Here is a 23305-nt window from a genome sequence, read left to right on the forward strand (position 1 = left end):
AAGTAATATTCTCTTGATGGGGTGCACTGTCTTTTAAAGGGGGAATAGATTTCAAGAATCTTGGGCTTTTGTTCCTAAGAATCTAGAAAGGAATGCTAGATCTGTAACACCCATAGAAGTTGAGCTCCCTTTTCTTGAATTTCAAAATCCAAAATACTCTGAAATTCTTCATATGGGTAGCTAAGATATTGATAATTTTGCTTTTTGATGGTTCAGTGTGCAGAAACTATTTAAAAATAGTAATATCACTTTCAAGCTATGTGTATGAAACATACCAGTAAATGAATTTTATGTTTAGACTTGGGTCCCATTTCCCAGACATTTCGTTTTGTATGCATATGCAAATACAGGCAAGCATTCTGAATCTGAAATCCAAAACACATCTGATCCCAAACAGTTTGGATAAGGGATATTCAACCTATATTGAAATTTTGTTTTATACACACTCAAAGCTCAGTTCTTTTGCACCTTATAATTTTTGTTTTGGGAATTAGGTAGGTTTATCGGTTTTGTCAATTCAGTGACACAGTGTTGAGGCTCATCCCAGATCATTTATGTGAAATTAAGCCAGTTCAGTACTTTCAAAGTGAGTGGTATAATACGAGTTTAAATCCTAATGTTCCAGTTGATCTGGTGCAGCTTCACTGTTGCCAGCTACCAGAATTCAATGTGCAGGTGTCCTGTGTATATCTTGAGCTCATACAAATACAAAAACTAAAACTCATTTATTGTTTCCTCTACCTTTGAAGGGAAAGATGAGGCCATATAAGCATGGAAACTATATGTGTGCTTTGAAATAGTAGCAGAGATATGAGCTGGGACATTGGATTCAAAACAATTGAAGTGCCATAACATTATACTTAAAGTAGAAGGGCTCTAAAATATTAAAGCAACTAATATATAGAAAACTACATCTGAAGAGAATTTTATTGTTTCAGTGAATTTTGATCTTGGACCTTAGCAAGATACTTTCTTGTTTTTGCCTTCTTCTTGAAACATTTTTTAAAAAGGCAGTCCAAACAGCACCACAATTTATTCAGATATTTTAAAATTTCTACTTCAAAAACCAGTAACATCAATATTTATGTGCTTAAACATTTGCTTGACTGCTATTTGTTTGGGTTGGACTGAGATGCTGAGCCCATTCAATGCAGGCTTTCATCCTGTTGATAGGTACTCCTTGTGCATGTTGATATAGCTGTCATGAAGAGTCAACACATGATGTACATTTCAAATGACCAAAGTATCATGTGATAGTTGTCAACAGGTGAAAAACTGGCAGTGTATACAGTAGAGTCTCACTTATCCAACACTTGCTTATCCAACATTCTGGATTATCCAATGCATTTTTGTAGTCAATATTTTCAATACATTGTGATATTTTGGTGCTAAATTCGTAAATACAGTAATTACTACATAGCATTACTGCGTATTGAACTACGTTTTTTGTCAAATTTGTTGTATAACATGATGTTTTGGTGCTTAATTTGTAAAATCATAACCTAATTTGATGTTTAATAGGCTTTTCCTTAATTCCTCCTTATTATCCAACGCATTCACTTATCCAACGTTCTACTGGCCCGTTTATGTTGGATAAGTGAGACTCTACTGTATCTATATTTTTCTGTGATTCTTAAAGCCAAATTTTTCAAATATTAATTCCCCCATCCCCTTTTTATCAGTCACTTCAGTATAAGCACAAGTATCAAAACATTAGAGCTATGGGCAGAGCCAGAGCATTTCTCCTGTTAGTTTTTTTTAAAATAGTGTCAGAAGTGACTTAAGAACATACTGAAAGTCACTTCTGGTGTGAGAGAATTGGCTGTCTACAGAAATATTGCCCAGTGGATGCCCAGATGTGTTACCATCCTGCTGGGAGACTTCTGTCATGTCCCTGCAAGGTATAGCTGGCAGACAGGAGCTCACCCCGTCTCGCAAATTTGAACCAGCAACCTTCAGGTCAGCAACCCAGCCTTCAGGTCAACAGTTCAGCCAGCACAAGGGTTTAACCCACTGCGCCATCACGGCTTCTTATCTCCCGTTAGTGAAAATTGTAAACTTGCATATAGTTTTTGGTGTGTGAGCCCTAATACAAAATGCAGGATTTAATGTTTTACCAAAATTCCTTTTTGCATTTTAGCTACTCAGCTGATTGTTATTGATTACAGAGGGGTTGTAAGCGGTGCATCCATGGAGAAGTAGTTTCTATTCTCACCATGGACAACCATTTTTGCTCCTCATGCCACTGTTTATTTCCATGTGAGATTGTTTATAGTGGCCTAATACTGACTAATACTGACAAACCATGATTTGGAGACATAACAAAGAAATCTGTCCATTTAAAACACACAATACAATACAACACATCTCAAACTAAGATGAGGGGGTTGGTGCTCATCTCCATTTCTAAGCCAAAGAGCTGGTGTTGTCTGTAGACATCTCCTAGGTCATATGGTCAGCATGACTGCGTAGAACTTAGAGGCTCCTTTTACTCATTTCAGTAATCATGATTGGGATCTCCTATATAGTAAAATAATGCATTCTCCTTCAACATGCAAACCTTAAATCATTAAGATCGTAACATCCAATATTCCTTTTGACTGCAATCCTATGCACACTAACCTGGGTGAAAGCCCCTTTGACCACTCTAAATTGTATGCCCATGTAAACATGGATAGAATTTGGCTATTCATATAATTCATTCTCTGGGTGAAAAATGAGCACAACTCTGTGAAATTCTTTAATTGTCACGTGCCTTTCCATTTCTTCTATTTTTATGCACATACACATTAAGAAAAACAGAAGAATATGATATCTCATATGCAGTAAGGGCAAATATTTACACATGTATAAAATATCCTACAGATACAATCCTAAATACATATCCTGCCAATCAGCAAGTACAATTGAAATGAAGGAAACTTTCTCCTAAGTAAACATGTGTATGGCCATGCTGTAAAACCAAATCACTACACTTGGAACAGAACTTGTGAATTCTTGAGGGTTATATTGACATTTGTATCAGATATATTATTACTTCAGGAAGGCAATTACAGTTCCTTTAATAGCTTCGCCCTATTCAGTGCACTGTATGAACATCTATGGAGACTGCTTAAACAGAGCAGGAAACCATTTAGACTGTTTTATATCTAATTTGGCTTTAGATAGATCATAAACAATATGATATTTTTCTCAGTTGATGCTTACCTTGAGGACATAAATGGTATTTAATAATATGGTTTTCTAGAAGTTGGCCATATTAGCAAGCAAGTTTAGACACACCTCTGTCTTTTCTTAGGGGATTTGAAACACTAATACTGACTGGCACATGTTGACATCATAAATACCCCTTACCTGATATAAAATTTGCAAGTTTTAATAAAATCAAGTCTCCTTTCTCAAAATTCAATAAACTAGGAGAACTAACAGCACCATGCTAATAAATGACCCAGATAATAGTATTTTGATAATGCTAGAGTTGCTGAGGCAAATCTTCCCTAAATTTAAGCAATTTTCTTCCTTCAAATATATATGGCATTTTATATTAAACAGGAAAGCAAGGTAAATTAGTTCTTAGTTTATTCATAGTTTTTTTTCTTGAAAAACACCTTATTTTGAGACAATTGTCCTTAGGAACATTCAATTTTATGGAGATCATATAGATTTATAAAGAAAATGAATTTATCTTTTGATTGCTTGAAAAGAAGCTGCTCATATTGCCACCAATAGTATTTAAAAAGCTTCAGACTCCAGTTTTCTACTTTTAAAGCACTATCACACCCATAAAGATTAATTGCAGCATGTCAAACATAACCTGATGTTGCTTTAAAAGGTATCAAATGCAGAATAACATTTTTGTATGTTCTACCATTTCATAAAAAAGGCACGATAAAATTGATAGACAATTTTAATCATTTCAAAAATATTAATCTTACATACATAAAGTTATAGGCCAATGTCTTCTACTTATGCAAGGCCAGTATCTGCTGATACTGTGCATAATTGTGTGTAATTGTTTATACACATTTATGGTTTTCCAAAATGCAGTTTCATATAGCACATCAAACATACAGCGTCATTGGCATTATTATGATAATGATCCAGCCACAGTTAATCAGATTTAAATACAATTGAATGGAAGCTTGCATCTTAACTCTTGAGTTGACAGTAGGAATTTAGCAAAAACAAACAAATCATAATTATGATTATTATTGGACTGTGTGCTTTAGGTTGCTTTTGCTGTTATGAGAGCAGCACGATCAAAATTACAGAACTTTATCTGGATTTGCAATATTATGGACTCAACAGAACAAACACAACTTATAGTATTTAAAATGACATATAAACTTGTAATTGAAGCAGCATTTGCTAGATATAGAGCATGCAAATTAACATAATATATTGAAGAACATACTAGTATGCTCCTCCTTGCCCTGCAAATAAGTAAACGTATAAATATATGACGAAACTGAGCTACCTCCAGGATTGGACAGAATAATTCATGTAAGATGTCTGCTTCCAGTTTTATATGTATAATAAAATATATTATTTAATTAATTAAAAGTAAAAAATCAGCCTATTAAGGTAACATAGACATGAATAACAGCTGCCACAAGGACAAGAAATTCCCAAACCACACCTGTCTTTTTTGCTGCTTGAATATCCAGTTATTTCAGTCCTGCCTGCATACTTTCCCCTTTCCTATGTGAATTGTTCTCAATGAAATCTTCGAGAAGGGATAAGGCTATTCTCCGGGTGTCAGGAAGCGAGAAATGTGTGTGTGTGTGTATCTGTGTGTAAAGGCTAGGCTGGTCATCTTTCAGCATGTCTCTGCTACCTGGGGTCTAGAATTGTATCTTCTTTTTGAGATCTTTAGAAGAAGAGCAAGAAGAAACAGCCTCTTTAAAATGCATCTTTTATATTAAAAAAAACCCCACACATTTGCCAGGTGTGTGTTCCATGAGTGTGCGAGTGTGCACACACATGTAGACAATTTAAAGAAATATTCCTGGGAATTGCTGTGTTCATAACTTAGAATGCCAAATAGATTATCAAAAAAGACAAACTGTAACATATTTCAAAATCAATATCTAAACCAGTTTCCATTCGGCTCAAAGAGTTCATTTTCTTTGTTCTCCAGATTCTGAAATTCTTCATCCTTCATTGAAAATAGATCAGACTTGTAATTTTGACACCTTACGCACATGGGTCTTTTCTTTTTAAAATATTGCACCGAGCAGAAGATGTGTAGGATCCCCCTATAAATAAAGGACATAAGATGCATTTATATTTCAAAACTATAATAGTAACACTTTTTCATTCCTGTTCAGATGATTCTCCAAGTCAGTAAAAATGAGCCATTAAATGTAGTGCAGTTTCTTTCCAAAGCTTTGATTCCAGCAGAAATGCTTAAAAATTCCACATGTGTTACAACAATATATAATCTGAGAACACATGGGACAATTATTTTTAGATAATTGCAACAATATTTTGTGTAATGCTATGTTCATGCAGGAGTACTTTGACAAATAAAAGAGTGAGTTGTGGGCTGAACTCACAATAGCTTTGAGACAGAAGAGTGGATATGTTCATCTCCAAGCCTTGTCCTTGTTAAAATGGAGCAGGCATGATGCTGCAGTATTTATTTTCATATATAACCTTTACATTTCCCCCCTCTGAGCTGAATGAATTTGGGGCCTTATATTCATTTTCACGAAACACTAAGGCTTGCCTGCTGGTATAGTATTCCCTCTATAATGCATCTTAGTTTAATTCACTTTTAGCGAAACAACAAGGTTCACTCTGGAGAGCTCCTTACAACATAATTTAGCCGGACCTTTTCTTACTAAAGGTTTTCTGGTTTTCATTTTCACTTCATATTCTCAAATAAAAGATCCTTTGTTGTCTACCATTTGATTGGACTTAATGAAAAACACTCCATTTTAACCTAACAGTATTTCCCTTTGAATTTATTATATTTAAGGACACTGTCAAAAATCAAGCATTTAATCTCAGGTTTTTATACTTAAAATTATATTACTATCATATGGCTCAGTGAGGTGATGTAAAAAGGGTACGGAGGAGATTTAAACCAAAAGTCAAGTAAAAAACAAAATAAAAGCTCGCCTCATTTTAATATGAAACTAAATACTATGGCTAATGCGCAGATTGGGTAGGGTAGTTGACTTTAAAGACTAACATGTGACAGGGTGCCAACAGCTGAATTGTGCTGTATTGACTAAACGAGGTTCACCGATTTGGATTGAGGCTAATATCTTCTTTAAACAATTCCGTGTAAATTGTGCGTATAAAGTCATTGGAAGCTGTTTCTCAAGACAGCATCTTCGGCTAGGTACCTGCTGGAGTGAGGAGGATAATCAATAGAAAGAAATAGAGCTGAGCATGAGACCAGGAAGCTTCGGAGCAGTTAGTACTGATAAAAGTAGATGATGTCAATATTTGGGAATAACACAACTCTAGGATAACAGACAAAAGAGAAGTGCATATTCTGGAGAGTGTTCAAACAGGGGCAGAATTAATGCGTAAGTGGCAGCTGTTGCCCCAGGCTGCAAAAGACATTATTTATTCCAGGTATTGTTAAATTCCTGCTGAAACACCAAGGCTCAGGATAGTATATTAAAAACTCTTATCTCTGCCAATAAGAAAGAGGGGATTTTGGGTGGAATTAGGGTATCTGTTTAGACTCTGCTTAAGTTTTGAAGGAGTTGCCAACGTCAAAGCCTTTCAAGATCAGAATCTTTCTGAACTAGTAAAACACAAAGAAATTTGTGAGATTGAAGTCCTGGCCTTCGTTTCTTTTAGGGAAATGAATGTTTTGCAAGCATAGTAGACACGGGGTGGAAATTGTTTCTGTATCTTCCAGTGCTGATCCTTGGCTCCTGGCCCTTTCATTTTTACATGTAAATATTATCTCAGACAGACAAAATGGATTCTCTTGCATAATTGTAACACTGTGGACCATTTTAACCCTAGTGTCCTCATTGATACTGGTATAATGGTACATTTCTACTAATTTAATAGTAGAAATCAGTTTTCCCATTGCTGTCAGGTGATGAATTTTTTCTTCTTCTGTGCTGATTTTTGTGTTGATGTATTATGACATAGTCTGTCAACATGAACAGATATGTGAAGGCGAGATTGGGTGACTGAGACACACAACCTGAATATGGCTCCAGTTGAATTTTAAACATGAGTATCATGTTAGGATTTAGAAAGTAAGAATATACACAGTAAAGAATGCTATTAATTTTGTGTAATTTAGGCAAAAGTAAAACAGGTGAGCTATGGCACGCTTCTAAAAACAGCATGGATGAGGTAATCCCAAAGCATATGCTGAAAAAACTTTCTGATCGAAATGATGATCTTAAAAACAAGGACATGTAAAATGCATCAATATAAACAGAAAATTAATATGTACATATGTAAAGTATTCCCATTTACAACCAAAAGAATTTGTAGTGTGAATGATTCTGTTGTCACGGACATTTCTATTTTTTGGTGTTAGATCTGGATTATATCAAGTAGGTGATTACTATGTCAGTTCAAAAGGTCAAGTTCTATCCCTTTTGTTCTGAGCCACCATTACAATAACTTTTTATAAAGGCACATGCTTCTCTACTCTGTTTCTGTATGTTTGTATATCGTCATGATTTCTTCTCCACCTCCTTCACCAGCACAGACACGTGCTTTCGTTTTAGGTAGCTCACCCATCCCTATCATCTTCTTCATCATAAATACCTACAAACAAAACAAAACAAAGCATTGAGCACTGAAACTTAAAGCAATCAAGACAAGCAGTACTCAATTACAATATTATTTCTATAATTCACCAACCCAATATTATTTCGGGTTACTATTTTTCCACACATCACCTTTTCATGTTAGTAGAAAATATAAGATCCTCACATTCTACACATATGTAAAGAAGGCATAATTGCAAGTAAAGCATGTTTCTTTATCAAAGAGACAAAGTTTTTTCTAAAAAAAATCTTATAAGATCTACACTTCAACTAATTTGTTAATCTAGTGCCACTTTTAGCATTTGTCACACATATAGACCAAGAAATTGGCTCCATCTCATTCTAGCTCTGTGTTGAATTAAAAACCTCGACTGCAAAGAAGAGCATGATGTGGGGAAAGAATAAATTTAGGCCTTTCTTTAGTAATGCACATATATTTCCATACATTTCACATCCTAAGGGAACCCATGGATGAATTCAATAAATACAGAACTATAAACTATACATCCAAGAGAAGGTGATACCTCATATTCTAAATTCTTTATATACTCTTAGAATTAAAGAGATTAAAACTCAAAGAGAGACTACAGAAAGATTTCAAAAGACCCGAAACATGCTTTGCTGGTGTTTTATTTAGCTGATAAACTAGATGGCTAAAATCTAAAGAAATTAGTGAGTGGCATCTTAAAACTGACAAAATAATAGTTATGTCTTGTCCAACTAATCCTATCCTAAATATCCAGGGTAGAGGGTACTCATAGGTAGCAATTTATAGGAAAGTCTTGTGTATTTTTACATATATATTAAGGTCAGCTAAAAGAATAGTTTAAGGGCAAACAGAAAAAAAATAAAGAGTTAGACTTTAAACATGATTAGTTGATGTCTATTAAAGTCATGTTACAGTGAAATATATAACTCAGGTGGTGAAAATTACCTGCTCCTCCTACGATGATTGTCTTGCTGAATGTGTATTTTTTCCATACCTTTAAAATATTTGTGATTTTGGCTGCATTCTAAGAAGACAGCACACTGTGATAGATTTATGAGGCTTTGACAAAAACAAGGGTAGGAAAGATTATGCTGTACTTGTTTAGAAAAAACTGTGAATGGAAGGTTCTTGATTTACACTGACATATATCTAGATGATACTATAGTTTGCAAATTGCCTAGAGGAGCCATCTTTTATTAAGTGTTTGATGGGCAGAAAAAATGTACATATCTATTCTAAAACATTCTAGGAATACCAATGCTGCATGTGCAGCTGTGATTAAAGACTTTGCTATTTTTCTTTTCATTATTACATCTCCATTGTCTTTTTTCTGATGTCTGTTACTAGTGAGTGAAGAAATCCTGTGGTTTAAACAATATTGGAGGGCAATGTGTACTGCATGATGAACAGTAAAACTTCCATTTGGATACTTTCCTTCTTGATCAGACAGAGAGTTTATTTTGCATTCTCGCAGCAGAGGCTAACAAAGGACAGATTTAATAACCCTGGGCATAATCCCCTGGGCAAATCTCTCATACAGGATCCATTGAAATGAGTATGTGCAACTACGATGTGCACAAACATAGTAATGCTTTTCCCTAGTATGGGGCATTTTCATGATATTTTCTTTGTGGAGTCTGCTTTTCCATTTCACTTAAAAGACTTTTAGTTTGCATGTTCCCTGGAGATGTCTCTAAAACTTAGACACATTACATCATATTAAAGAAGATCCTTATATCAAACTAGCCTTGTTATGTTACAAGATATGTGGCTGAAATCTGGCTCTTTCAATGGAAAGATGCTATTCCATATATATTCTCACCATGGTCCCAAAACAATGTGGTTCTTCATATACACTTAACTGATGGACTGAGTATGTCTAGCAAGAAAAGTTGTTCTTTTTTAAAAAAAGGAAACATTACCAACCAATTATTACTCAACCCACTTAATTTCACTATTTGTTATGCCACTCATTTTAGGGTTCCTCTGGAGAATGGATGCTCTACAAAATGGCCAGATGTTTTAACAGGCCTCCACCATTGGACTGTTTGGAATGTTATGGGTTTCAGCAATGCTAAAGAGCCCTAATTGGTAGCTGTTTAAATTTTTTTCAATAATCGAATTGAAACTCTGGCATATATGCTGTGTTGGTGGAAAATTTAAGACATTTTGATAGACTGATTATCCAAGGTGATTCATTCAGTTTTAGAATCTGAGGAAAAGAAACCCAGAAGCCCCTAACAGTGAATGTACAATCAGCAATGGACTGCCATTTCACTATACCACAAAATTGCTGCTTGAAGCATCTGCCTCATTGTACCTAATGGTAGGACCAGCCCTTGTTGTACACATTTAATACTTAATGTTGCAGGACAACTTTGCCTCAAAATTCTTTATTATTAAAAATGCTGAACTTATTATCTAAGTAATTAGCATCAGATAATACTAGGTGCTCCATGCAATCATGCCAGCCACATGACCTTGAAGGCGTCTATGGACAACGCCGGCTCTTTGGCTTAGAAATGGAGATGAGCACCAACCAATTGTTGGACACAATTGGACTTAATGTCAGGGGAAAACCTTTACCTTTACCTAATACTAGGAGCCTTTATTTTGATAAGTGGTTTTTCTTTTATATGATTTGATAGATTTGCAATTTTAAAGTGTTTACAGTATTCAGAAAGCCAGCATGATGTAGCAATTTGAATGTTGGACTGCAACTCTGAAGACCAAGGTTCTCTGCTCAGCCATGAAAATTTATGGGGTGAATTTGGGCCATCACACTCTCTCAGATTCGCAAGCAACCCCCTCCCCCTAAACAAATTTTGTTAATAAAATGTCAGAATTGACTCAAAACAGTTGTTCTATTAAAATCCATATATAGATGCTGGAGTTTGTGTTTGGACATGGATACTCACACTCACTAGTGCATCATGCCATAAAAGAAAAAGAACAAATCAGAAACCCCACTACCATGATGAAGAATTGATGACGTTTAGAGATAGCAACAACCAGTAGCATGAGTTTTACAGCAAGCCAACAAGCAATTCATCTCAACTCCAATCATTCACATTCTCCATGTTGAATCCTCCTCTCTGAAGGAATATGTGTGGGCGATTTTGTTTTTGCTCCAGTTCAAATGTTACTACTGCTTAAATGGGGAAGGGGGGGGGAGAGGGAGAAAAGATTCTTGCTTGGATGCAATTCAAGAGACATCTGATACAAGCACACTGAAGTGCAGGCATGCAGAAAAACAAAAAGCAATCACAGTCAAACCAACTAATAATTCCCAAACCCAAATGAAAGTCATCAAGTGTTATCAGTCTGCAAGTTCAGCAGATATCTTATGAGTGTGGAGATTCAGAACTCTAGGATCCTCTTTGGGTCATAGTATACCCCAAAATACCCACTTCCAAAACAATATTGAGAAAAATCAATCCCAGAAACGATTTCTGGTCCACTCCTTTTTTTTAACATTTGGGTCATTGCAGGGTTTTTTGAGGGAGAAGGGGTGTTGTTAAACCATAGTAATCTTTAAATGGGAGTAAAAACAAAATCAACCATATATCAATCAAAATCATCCTCTCCAATTGTCCCATTTTAGCAGCAACAGTTCAGATTAATTATCTGTCAACTCACTTTTTCAGATGCTTTTAAAATATCCCAGAAACTCTCTTTTTCATCCACCTTTCCATTGTGATCCTCGGCTCACTTCAGTTGCTGCAAATTGTTCAAAGTGCAAGCGTAGTTTTCATTCAATTTACTCAGCAAGGAGAAGATTATAGGAGGAAGCAGAACTTTGCTCTTCCCAGGAGGCTCAGGCAAAAGCAAAATGCTGCAGTCTCTCCTAGCTTTCGTATTTCCTTCCTCATTAATGGTTTTTGCCACATGTTTTCATCTTTTAGATGGCATCTGTTGATTTTAGCTGTTTTAAAAGGTTGGACAATATGTGCTGTTTGTTGACCAGAATTGTTTGTTGATATCTTGGAAAAATCATGCTAATGGTTGCTATTTATCTCTAAGAGCACAAACCTGCAAACAAGTAAATGTGCTCCTTTTGTAAGCCATTAAGTACATACATACAATTTCACTGCAGTTTTTAAAGGGGAATGGGCAGGGCCGGCCCAAGGAATTTTTCAAGTGTAAGCGAAACAGGATTTTGGTGCTCCTCCCCCCCCCCCCCAAAAAACCCCAATCACCGAGAAATAAAAGGTAGAAGGTAGAGGTGAATAGAATGGATAAAAGAGTTTACCTTACAACCAGAAGTTTAACACCAATCTTGCATTTTAATAAATAAATATTTTAATAAACTTTGCAACAATTTTAATTTTTTTGTTATTTCTAGTCTACAAGTACTACACAAAGGTTTCCTGGTCATGATATCTCTTCAGAAAATTTTTCAGACTTCGGACTAGCTTCAGATCAGTTTTGTTTGAGAGAACGCAGCCCCAGGAGAATAGACACTTCCTTTCTCAGGAAGTGAACTCTTGTCCTTCAGAAGTGCCACACCAGCGTGGACCATTGTAATGAGTGTAGCAAAGCAGGGGAAATCCAGTCATGAATCAATCAGGGCCAGTTAACACCTCCCAACAAAGTATTCCCATCATCAAAGTCTGGTAAATCCTCTGTTTTCTCACGGCCACAGACGGTAGAAGTACATACCATATCGCAAAGAACACCACTCTGAAAACAGGGGAATTCCAGACAGGAAACAATCAGGGCCAGCTAACACCTCCCAACAAAAAATTCACTCAGAGAGGAAACAGCCAGGCTGTAAATCTGCAAAGCCATTACATCCTTATCATTTTTCCTAATTGCAGCATTCATACTTGCCTCTAACAGACAAAAAAAACCAATCAGAAATATTGTATATTCACAACCTTTAAGAAATAATATCCCCTGATGGCACAGCATGTGAAAGCGCTGAGCTGCTGAAATTCTGGACCGAAAGGCCGCAACAGGTTTGAATTGGGGGACCAGAGTGAGCCTCACTGTTAGCCCCAGCTTCTGCCAACCCAGAAGTTCAAAAACATGCAAATGTGAGTGCATCAATAGGTACTGCTCCAGCGGGAAGGTAACGCCGCTCCATGCAGTCATCCCACATGACCTTGGAGGAGTCTACGGACAACGCTGGCTCTTTGGCTTAGAAATGGAGATGAGCACCAAACCCCAGAATCAGACAAGACTAGACTTAATGTCAGGGGGAAAACACTTACCCTTTAGGGTTGTTGTATGTCTTTCGGGCTGCGTGGCCATGTTCCAGAAGTATTCTCTCCTGATGTTTCGCCCACAACTATGGCAGGCATCCTCAGAGGTTGTGAGGTATCCAGAGGTTGTGAGATCGCCCAATTCTCCCTTAGCTCCTGGACGATCTGCGGACGCGTCCAGGAAGTAAGGGCGAATTGGGCGATCTCTGCTGTGCACGTGCACACAGCAGAGATCGCCCAATTCTCCCTTAGTTCCTGGACGCAGTCGCAGATCGCCCTGTGTGCACGCGCACAGCAGAGATCGCCCAATTCGCCCTTAGTTCCTGGACGCGGCCGTAGATCGCCCTGGCGATCTGCGGCCGCGTCCAGGAACTAAGGGAGAATTGGGCAATCCGAGCTGTGCGCACGCCCTGGCGATCTGCGCCTGCGTCCCGGAACTAAGGGAGAATTGGCAATCTCTGCTGTGTGCGTGCGCACAGCTCGGATTGCCCAATTCTCTCTTAGTTCCTGGACGCGGCCGCAGATCGCCCTGGCGATCTGCGGCCGTGTCCAGGAAGTAAGGGAGAATTGGGGGATCTCTGCTGTGCGCGTGCACACAGCAGAGATCGCCCAATTCTCCCTTACTTCCTGGACGCGGCCGCAGATCGCCAGGGCTCCAATTGCACAGCTCGGATCGCCCAATTCTCCCTTAGTTCCTGGACGCGGCCACAGATCGCCCTGGCGATCTGTGGCCGTGTCCAGGAAGTAAGGGAGAATTGGGCGATCTCTGCTGTGTGCACGCGCACAGCTCGGATCGCCCAATTCTCTCTTAGTTCCTGGACGCGGCCGCAGATCGCCCTGGCGATCTGCGGACGCGTCCAGGAACTAAGGGAGAATTGGGCGATCTCTGCTGTGGCACTACGGGCTGCTGTCAACGCCTCGACAGCGCCCCTAGCGGCCAGCGCCCGAGGCCGCCGCTTCAGCAGCCTCATATATTCAACCGGCCCTGGGAATGGGTTTTCTGGAGAGTTTGGGAGCTGCCAAAATTGTTATGGAACACTGGACTCTGAGATAGCCAGCCATCAGCACGCATTTGGAGAATGATAAAGGGTGCTCTGCTGCAGAGGTTGTGGTGGGATTGGGGGGGGTGATAATGTGTTTTAAAATCATTCTTAATTGTATTTATTATATTTTAATTGTATTTTAATCTAACCCACACAGTACTATTTAATTGTGGGGTTTTTTTGGTATTTACTTTGTTTTAAATGTGGACCAAAGTGCATGGTTGTTAGCTGCCTTGAGCCCCCACAGGGAGAAAGGCGAGGTATAAATAAAGTAAATAAATATAAATGAATAAATAAAATCAGACAATTATAAAATAATAGCCTGTAAGGCCACTCTTAATATTAGGTTGGTCTTACCGGCTGCATCTGGCCTTCGGGTGACACTTTTGTGACTTCTACCCCCCCCCCCCCCCACCAAATTCTAAAATTGTGTCAACAATGGTACACACACAGTTTCTCATACCTGATATATATGTTGGGAGGAGATGGAAAGTTTGTGAATTTGGGAGTATCATTGTGTATTTCAACTGTATGTTATCATCTTTTGGTTCCTACTTATGAACTAGAAAATACACTTTTGGTGGGATCAACAAAGATCCAGATCAGGTGCTAGGTTTTCTGGAGACGGGTTATTGTTGGGCTTGAGTCTCCAATATCCGTCAACAGCACCTCACCAAAAAGAAAACAGAACACTCAATTTTGCCAGAGTGAGGAAGTAAACTCATTGTTCGATTATGGCATAAACAATAAACAGAACTACAACTACTACATAGGTATTGTTCTCTTTGGTATACCTGTTTCCCTTCAATATATTTCAGCCAATGTAATGAAATTATATTTTCTACCATCCTAAATTAAAATTAGGCTGATTGTTCTTTTTGAAATACTTAACAGTATTATTTATGTACAAGAAAATTAAATACACATATTATTCTAGTGAACTGGATTTTGCTTTTTCTTCTTCTTAACAACCCCTTAATATGAATGAGAGCCAATGTGATGCAGTGATTAAGTATTGGACGAGGACTCTGTAGAACAGGGTTTGAATCCCCACTCGGTCATGGAAACCCACCTAGAGCTAGTCACTTTTTCTTAGCCGAAGAGGAAGGCAATGGAAAACCTCCTATGAACAAATGTTGCCAATAAAACAAGATCAGATAGGTTCACCTTAGGATCACCATACGTCAGAAATGACTTGGAAGCATGCAGCGACGAAATATGTGTGAGATTTTTTTCTAATCAGGGTGGGGTAATCATATGGGGCACCTATAATGTGATTTAAAGACAGTTATTTGATTAATGAAACCAAAGGGAACAAGTAATAAGAATGGTAATATTTTGTTTCTTCTTGTCACCCCACTGAAATACAGAGATCTGTGACATTGTTATTGCACAGTATGTTTAGAAAAAGGGGAAACGGGACATCCTCTCTTCTTTCCCTACCAAAATGACATATGAAGATTGCTTCTGCTACTTGTCCTGTGACTTGTGCCTTGGTGTGTGACTGCACTGTGCATTTTTATTTTTATTTCTTGACAGGTATGAGTAACGCATGGAGAGTGGCTGGAAGAAAAATGTACACAGATCAACTATGGGGAACTCTTCTTGGAAGTGGCTTGGGAAACAAAGGCATCTCAGGAACAACTGCAGCAACTTAATGTTTGTTTTTTATATAATACAGTTATAAGATGAAATACTGCTAAAAATGCCTTTAATGGACCAGGGGAACAAAACATGAGGAACCAGCACTAGTTGGCAGAGAAGACTAAAGACCTTATACCACTCCAACTCCCATGATTTCATAGCATCAAGCCATGACAGTTAAAGTGGTGTCAAACAGCATTAATTCTACAGTGTAGGTGCATCCTTAAGTTTAATTGGGGTCAAGATCTCACACTGATTTTGGTAGGTTTGCTCTATGTTTTATTAAGTTTGAATCTAACCCAACATGCAGGAACATGGAAGACTATTTTTAAACAAATAATAGTTCTGTCACTAGACTACAGATGACATCTTCTTTCCATGTATAATGGGCAGATTCTGGGCAGGTTGTTGGTTGGAGTTAGGGATTATGTAAGTTGTAATTATCAATGTCACTCATCTAATCTTAGGAGAATGATGGAATGTCTCAATGTCGTTTTTTCTGATGGCGGTACTGTAAAATTTCAATGGTGTAATTTTAAAGAGAACCCTTTGCTCACATTTAGTCAGATTATAGTAGGACAAAAATCAGGGAGATAAATGAATCAGTAATATGGTAAAGTAATTTATCATGAATATGCAAAAAGCAGAACAAGTGAGGGAGGCAATATGGTATCTTTCCTAGGAATCACATATTTGAAATGGTAGGAAGAAAGTTGCATGTTATCCTGGTCTCTTTTTATTGTCTGAGTATTCAAAACAATAATAAATTTGTTTTGAAAAGATTATATTACATCTACTGGCTAAAGTTAGAGTAATGGGATGAAGTGTTCCTTAAAGTAAGAAATAGAAAAGTTAAGCAAGACAGTGTTAATTGGGCTGAAAAATGTATGTCTTTGCTGGACTGGATCAGGTTACCTCTTTCTACCTCATGCTTATAATTAATGTAGCAATGAAAAAGAGGAAAGGCAGGAGAGGAAAGGAATGGAAAGAAGGAACTGAAAATGAAATGTAAGATTGGCCAGCTCCTGTTTGAAAGCTCAGCTGTTGCTGAGATAGATAAACCGATATACTGATGTGATAGAAGGCAGTTTTCTGTAAGACCTTTGAGAGTAGATTGTGCGTGTGTAAGGAAAAGTTCAAGAAGTTTGTGAGGGCTTATTAATTAATTACTGTCAATAAGAAAAAAAATTCTCTCCTTACAAAAAAATCTAGAAATCACAAGTTAAATTTCAAACTGTAAACACTGAAAACAGTGTAACAGAATAAACAGAATAAATTGAAATAAAGAATAAATACAAGCCAACAAATCTGAGTCAAACTATAGTCAGTGAACCCAAAAAGTTTTGGTCATTGTCAAAGGTCAATAGTCCATTGATTTTTTTTAAAAATCAAGAATGATTAGATATAGGATCAAGTTTGAAAAAGAAGGATTAGCTTTTTTTTGTTTTTGTTTTGATTATGGACCTCAACATTAAATTAAAAAGCTGTAAGGGAAAAACGGAAAAAGTATCTATAGACAGGTCATCATAATTCCATTCATACTTACAGAAGGTGAAATAAGAATGGATTTCAAAAACTTTTCTTCCTTGGAGATATATGTGGAATTATGTTGATAGGGTTTGGGGAAGGGAATTAAAACTTTATATCCTCCTCTCTTTATATTGTTCTTCCTATCCCCCAATATTGCTTTCCAGACTTCTTAGACTGTTAAGAGTCTAAATGGGGAGATAGGGTGGGATATAAATAAAGTTTTATTATTATTGACACAAAGACATAGTATGACACAGCAAATGAGATATATATGCTAAATTTCATATCACAAAATCACAAGTCTATTATTATTTTATTTTATTATGACACAGCAAACAAGATAGATATGCTGGATTTCATATCACAAAATCACAAGTCAAACACTTCCCAAGTGTCTAGGACTGTGTGGTGTATTTTCGGATGATGCGCGCAGATCCCAGCATGGTGGCCTTTTGCAGTTGGCAGATCGTAATTTTTTCAATGTCTATTGTTTCCAAATGCCGGCTGAGATCTTTTGGCACGGCACCCAGTGTGCCCATCACCACCGGGACCACCTGCACTGGTTTCTGCCAGAGTCTTTGAAGTTCAATCTTGAGGTCCTGATAGCGGCTGAGTTTTTCCTGTTGTTTTTCGTCAATGCGACTGTCACCTGGGATGGTAACATCAATGATCCAAACCCTTTTTTTTCCCACAACTGTGATGTCTGGTGTGTTGTATTTCAGAACTTTATCAGTCTGGATTCGGAAGTCCCACAGTATCTTTGTGTGCTCATTTTCCAATACTTTTGCAGGTTTGTGATCCCACCAGTTCTTTGCTGCTATTATTATTATTATTATTATTATTATTATTATTATTATTATTATTATTAAGTACTATTCCAAACAAATGTATAATTCTTTCCTGTGAACTTTTAATAGAGGTAGGGTCAGTAAAAGCAGCCCGTTCTTATAGCCTGCAACTTCATTTATGCCACTTCCACCCAACACACCAAGGGTCAATTCTAGCAAAAAATAATAATTTGAGTCTTGCTGTTCCTAGAGGTTTTGGTAGTGGTAGCTTTGCAGTTGCCAAGGTCAGGACCTTCTCCAACCCCTGCCCCCAGTCCCTAAGATAAAGCAAAAAAAAAAAAGCAAAACTTGAAGTGGCTACATGGTCACTTGTTTGTTTGTTTTTTGTTGCCTCCCTGCTTTCCTTGGATTTACTATATATAGGTTGTGCTGCCCTTATTTTGAAATCTGAAATATTCCAAAATGGCAGAGTTAGTTATGCATTTGGTTCAATGTATACAGACTTTGTTTCACAAAAACATTGTAAAAATATTGTGTAAACTTCAAGTTATGTGTGTAAGGCATATATGAAACATAAATAAATGTTGTTTAGACTTGGGTTCCATCTCCAAGATGACTCATTATTTATGTATATGCAAATACAGGTAATCCAAAATTGAAAACATTTCTAATCCCAGACATTTCAAATTAGGGACACTCAACTGGGGTGTGAGTCTGTCTACCTACCTACCTACCTACCTACCTGTTTCAACAGAGTTGTGCCCGTTTTGGTCTCAACCACAGCATCAGCATCTTCTGTATTCCATAACGAGATTAATTTGTTATCCAAGTACCTACATTATACTCAAGCGGGTTTCTAAAATTTTTGTTATTGGCAACCATCTTATCACAACATGCACAATTTTCCTTCACCTGGAGCCACTAAATGAAGTGTGGTGCGATAGCAATTTATTCCAGGATTCGTTCCCCAATCTTATGACTAAAGAGAGAACTAGCTGCCAATGTATCCTCATCTAAAGGTCTTTGTATAAAACTCACACCAAATTATAATGCAGGTTAAGCCTATCTTCTTCAGTCAGCATGTCCTACTGGCCAAACACATAAGAGGGTGGTAGCTGACTAAAGACTTATTTAAATATGGTATTCTGTTTTCCACACTAACCAATAAAATGATTTTGTGGACAGACTTTGTGTAGGTAAGAGTCACTTCCCATTATTTCCCCTATGAATAGGCATTTAGAAAAACTTAGGACATTAGTAGAAGGACTGAGAACACTACTATAACTTTCATCATATTCTAGCCACAGTAGGTACTTACTTGTATTTGGTTTGAGTCCAAATTTGAAAGTATGTGTTATTTTTAATGTTAGTAGTTTGATATTAGAACACCTCAGAAGCTATCTTTGTTAACATGAATCTAGCAGCACTTAGAGGCCTTGTTTTTTTCACTTTATTATATGAGACAGATGGTATAAAATACAGGACCTTTTCATTTATGGTGCTATAGAAACAAAGGAAATGGCCTTATACTATGTCAGATCATTGATCCTAGGATAGCGGCTATTATCAACATGACTACCAGCACCTCTCTGGGATTTCAGGTATTGTTCTTTCTTAGGGCCCTTCCTCACAGCCATGTAACCCAGAATATCAAGGCAGAAAAATCCCACAATATCTGCTTTGAACTGGATTATCTGAGTCCATACTGCCATATATTCCAGTTTAAAGCAGATAATGTGGGATTTTCTGCCTTGATATTCTGGGAATTAGGGCCCTTAGCTTTACTTGGAGATCTGTGATATTTCCCAGTTGTCTCCAATTCAAATATTAACTAGATCTGACACTACTGAGCTGAAATCACATGGAATTGGGTATGTGCAAGATAGACTGATGTCAAGAATTGCGCCATCCCTGTAGAGACCTTTTAGGCATCTTCATTCTATGTTTTAGGACAAGATACAAATACAATTATATAAATAACAATACAAGACCCTTTAGTCTTATAAGTCATGCAAGTGTGGAAAAAGACATGCATTTTTCCCTGTGTATGATCTTGCTTGCCTAAATGAAGAGTCCAAGTGTCTTAAGGCTCTGTGACCCTGCTCCTGTACTTTTACCTCCTGGATTCAACTAGTTTGTTTAGTTAAAATATGACATTAAAATATTTCTAGTTAATCCCAGTGCAACTTCCTATTGTGTAATATAAAAATTGCTGTTATAAAATGGAATTGTTAATATTCAGCTGGAGGTTTTTAAACAACGGCTGGATGACTATCAGTTCGGAGTGCATTCATTCTGTATTCCTGCATGGCAGGGGGTTAGACTGGATGGCCCTGAGGGTCGCTTCCAACTTTCTTTTTCTATAATTTTTTGTCTTAATCCAAAACATAATATATCTTCTGTGAATTTCTGCAATTTAACTCATGTGCAAGATTATATTTGGCCTAGTGAGCATCTTTTTATAGGTACTGCTATAATGCCTTCATCTACTGTAGGTACTGTCATACTGTCATAAGGATCATATTTTCTTTAATTCAAATGAAAAGCGTACATTTTGAAATACTACAGAGTGCTTGTCTCCTTGGGCTTCTGCTTGGGAATTGTAAGTTATTTCAATAGCTTTTCTCACTAAGTAGTGTTGCTATAAAGTATTGTGTCAAAAATAACACAGAATCCTAAATAAAGGGAGATAGATATCAATCAAGTGGCATTTAGAATCTCTGACAAGGAGAACAATGTCTCCAGGAGCATTTGAGCATAGAAAGCGGGCATGGGAAGTGATCTCTTCCAGCAAATCATTCTGAAGTAGCAAAAAGGGGCAGTAATAAGACCAAACTTCAAGCCCATAAAACCAATTCTCAAAAAACTGAACTCAATTAGCTGTTCTCAAGCATCTCTTTGACTGTGTTCTCTTTTACTAGAAAGCTAATTCCAGATTAGCTATTTCTTGAGGTCAAAATGTGGAATTTACTGTGTAGACGTGCAGGTGTGACAACTCAATAAAATGGTTAAATAAAGTATGCATGCTTTGTCTTAGCACTGCAGCACAGACTTGTTCCTTATCTCAGAAATGTACATAAAATCTGCAGTCATACTTGATGCTAAACATTGGAATACAGTAAATGGCTGGACTTTCCCTATGTACACATTGCTACATATTTCATCAACTCCATTTATAGGCATTTGTACAAGATTAACTATGATACTGAGTTGCGAACGAGGAAATTCTCTGGCTGAAATTTCACCTGGGCTATAAGCATGTTACCTTTGGAAAGCCGTTACTCTCAAGCTTAATATCACCACCCCAGCAACACAGGAAAAATAGTCCCTATTTTCCTTACAGTAATGTGGGAATCATACAGTCGTTACCCTGTTGTTTGACTGCAACTCCCAGCAGCCCTAGCCATGGTGAGGAATTCTGAAAGTTGCAACAACTGGAAGGCCATAGAATCCCAGCCCATGTTTTAAATATTACTCTGCCATGAAACTCCTGCTATATCCCTTGAACATCTCCTTTTGTACCATTGGCTTTATCAAACCTTGGACAATGCCCCCCCCCATTCCATTTCAATGTGATAGCTCTGATCAAGACACAGCACAAGACAAATATCACAGATAGCTTTTCAGTAGGGCCCTCGTGCATCCCATCATCCCAAAAGACTATGTTGGTGACAATATGAGACAAGATGTTTGCCAGAGCAGCACCTTTGTTGTGAAATTGCCTAACAAGGGAAGTCAGATTAGCTCCATCCTTGTTGAACTTCTGTGTGCGACCAAAACTATCCCAAGAGCCTATGTGGTGCACATATTAATGTTTTGGACCAGGAACTGGAAGAGCTAGATTTAAACACTGAACCACGAACAGTCCCAGAACCTTGACCCAGTTAACATTTTCTTAGTCTGACCTATCACATAGGATAGTTGTACGGAAAGAGCAAGGTTGCCACTTTGAACCATTTGTAGGAAAGGCAGTAATAAAACACACACACACACACACACACACACACAGACACACATATTCTTTCATTTAGTTTCTGCAACTGTTTTTTATCTGTTGTTAAAATGCTTAAAATATGTGGTGTAAAGAGTTGTAAAATGGTTTTAAAACATTTTAAACCCAATTGTTGTTTTTAAAAAATGTATGTATTTATTTTGCAATGCTTTGGGAGCCTTGATGGGCATAAATACTTAAATAAATAAATACTTTAAATAAACAAATACCACATGTACTTCCGCAATGTTTATACTTTTTTCAAAAAAAAAAAAAAGAGCAGAAAGAGTATCTGAATGGACACACAGTGGCATCAAAAGGAATAAACAATCTCTACATTCCTTTACTTTTTTCTGAAGTATCATTTATCAGTTTTACAGTATAAAAAAACTGCAAAGGTAGGGGGGTGGGGGGAGACAGAGCAACTAAGCCAATACTCAGATTATTTAATTTGGCACTTAGTACCTCTTGCTATCTGAACCACACTTCTTTGTATGGGACATAGTTTAGTTGTTAATAGTAGTTTTAAGGCACAGTGTGTATTATTTGTGGAGGGAAACTATACTTTTACATTCCACAGAAATGTAGCTTTCCATGACAGTATAGAGATCACAAAGACACTCAGAACATAGTAGCAAAGTTGTAAAGTGAGACGACAACACAAGAGTCATAATATTTTGCCAGTTAGATAGAGCTAAGTGGCGTGTTCTAGAATTAGGGCCAGAGCTAGTATCAATTACTTATGACACATGAGAGGTAACTTGTAGCTAGGCTTGCTCAAATAATTCGATTTTCCCGTTACCCGTTATTAATTCGTTATTTTCGTTTGTTTTGAAGCAATATAGAACCTTGGTTGTCCACACGTCTGGATATCGCGGTTTCGAATCGCGAGAGGCCGTTTTTTCTTATTTCTTCGTTTTTTTCGTTAGGAAAAAAAAGCTTTTGCAAATCACCCAAACTCCTTTCCTTTTGCCCCTCAGCCAATGGGAGGCTCAGCCAATGGGAGGGGGCGAGGGGGAAGGAGGCCGAGGAGGAGGAGGAAGACGGAGGGGGGAAATGGCCGCCGCCGCCGCCTCGCCTCAGCTCAGTGCATTAATTAATTGGGCCTTAATGAGCCCCCTTCCAAGCCAAACCCACCAGAGAAACACCCTCAATGCAAACCTTGCAACGTCCTTCTCTCCTTCTTGGACACAAAGGCAAAGGGAGGAGGCACTTCGGGTTCCCAAGCGACCTGAAAAGAGCCATAGAGAAAGGGAGAGCCAGTGCGCATGCTCCACCCTCCAAGGCACACAAGGGGGGAGTTCGCATGGGAGCCGGAAGTGTTGGGGCCTCCGTCCCTCCCTTGCTTTTCCT

General features: G+C 37.7%; 2 long non-coding RNA genes across 2 annotated transcripts in view; one reads left to right on the forward strand and one right to left on the reverse strand.

Moving 5' to 3' along the window:
- LOC134298841 (uncharacterized) overlaps positions 1–18559 on the forward strand; it is a 42977-nt gene extending 24418 nt beyond the window's left edge. Inside the window, exon 2 of the long non-coding RNA XR_010005951.1 lies at positions 15539–18559. This is a non-coding gene — a long non-coding RNA (uncharacterized LOC134298841). The remainder of the gene's footprint in view (positions 1–15538) is intronic.
- LOC134298844 (uncharacterized) lies at positions 2728–10796 on the reverse strand. Its single transcript, XR_010005954.1, has 2 exons — positions 7683–10796; positions 2728–5258 (listed from the first exon to the last, which is right to left on the reverse strand). It is a non-coding gene; the product is annotated as an uncharacterized LOC134298844 (long non-coding RNA).
- Positions 18560–23305: the final 4746 nt, after the last annotated feature.

Source organism: Anolis carolinensis, chromosome 4, assembly GCF_035594765.1.
Source record: "Anolis carolinensis isolate JA03-04 chromosome 4, rAnoCar3.1.pri, whole genome shotgun sequence".
NCBI lineage: Eukaryota > Metazoa > Chordata > Lepidosauria > Squamata > Dactyloidae > Anolis > Anolis carolinensis.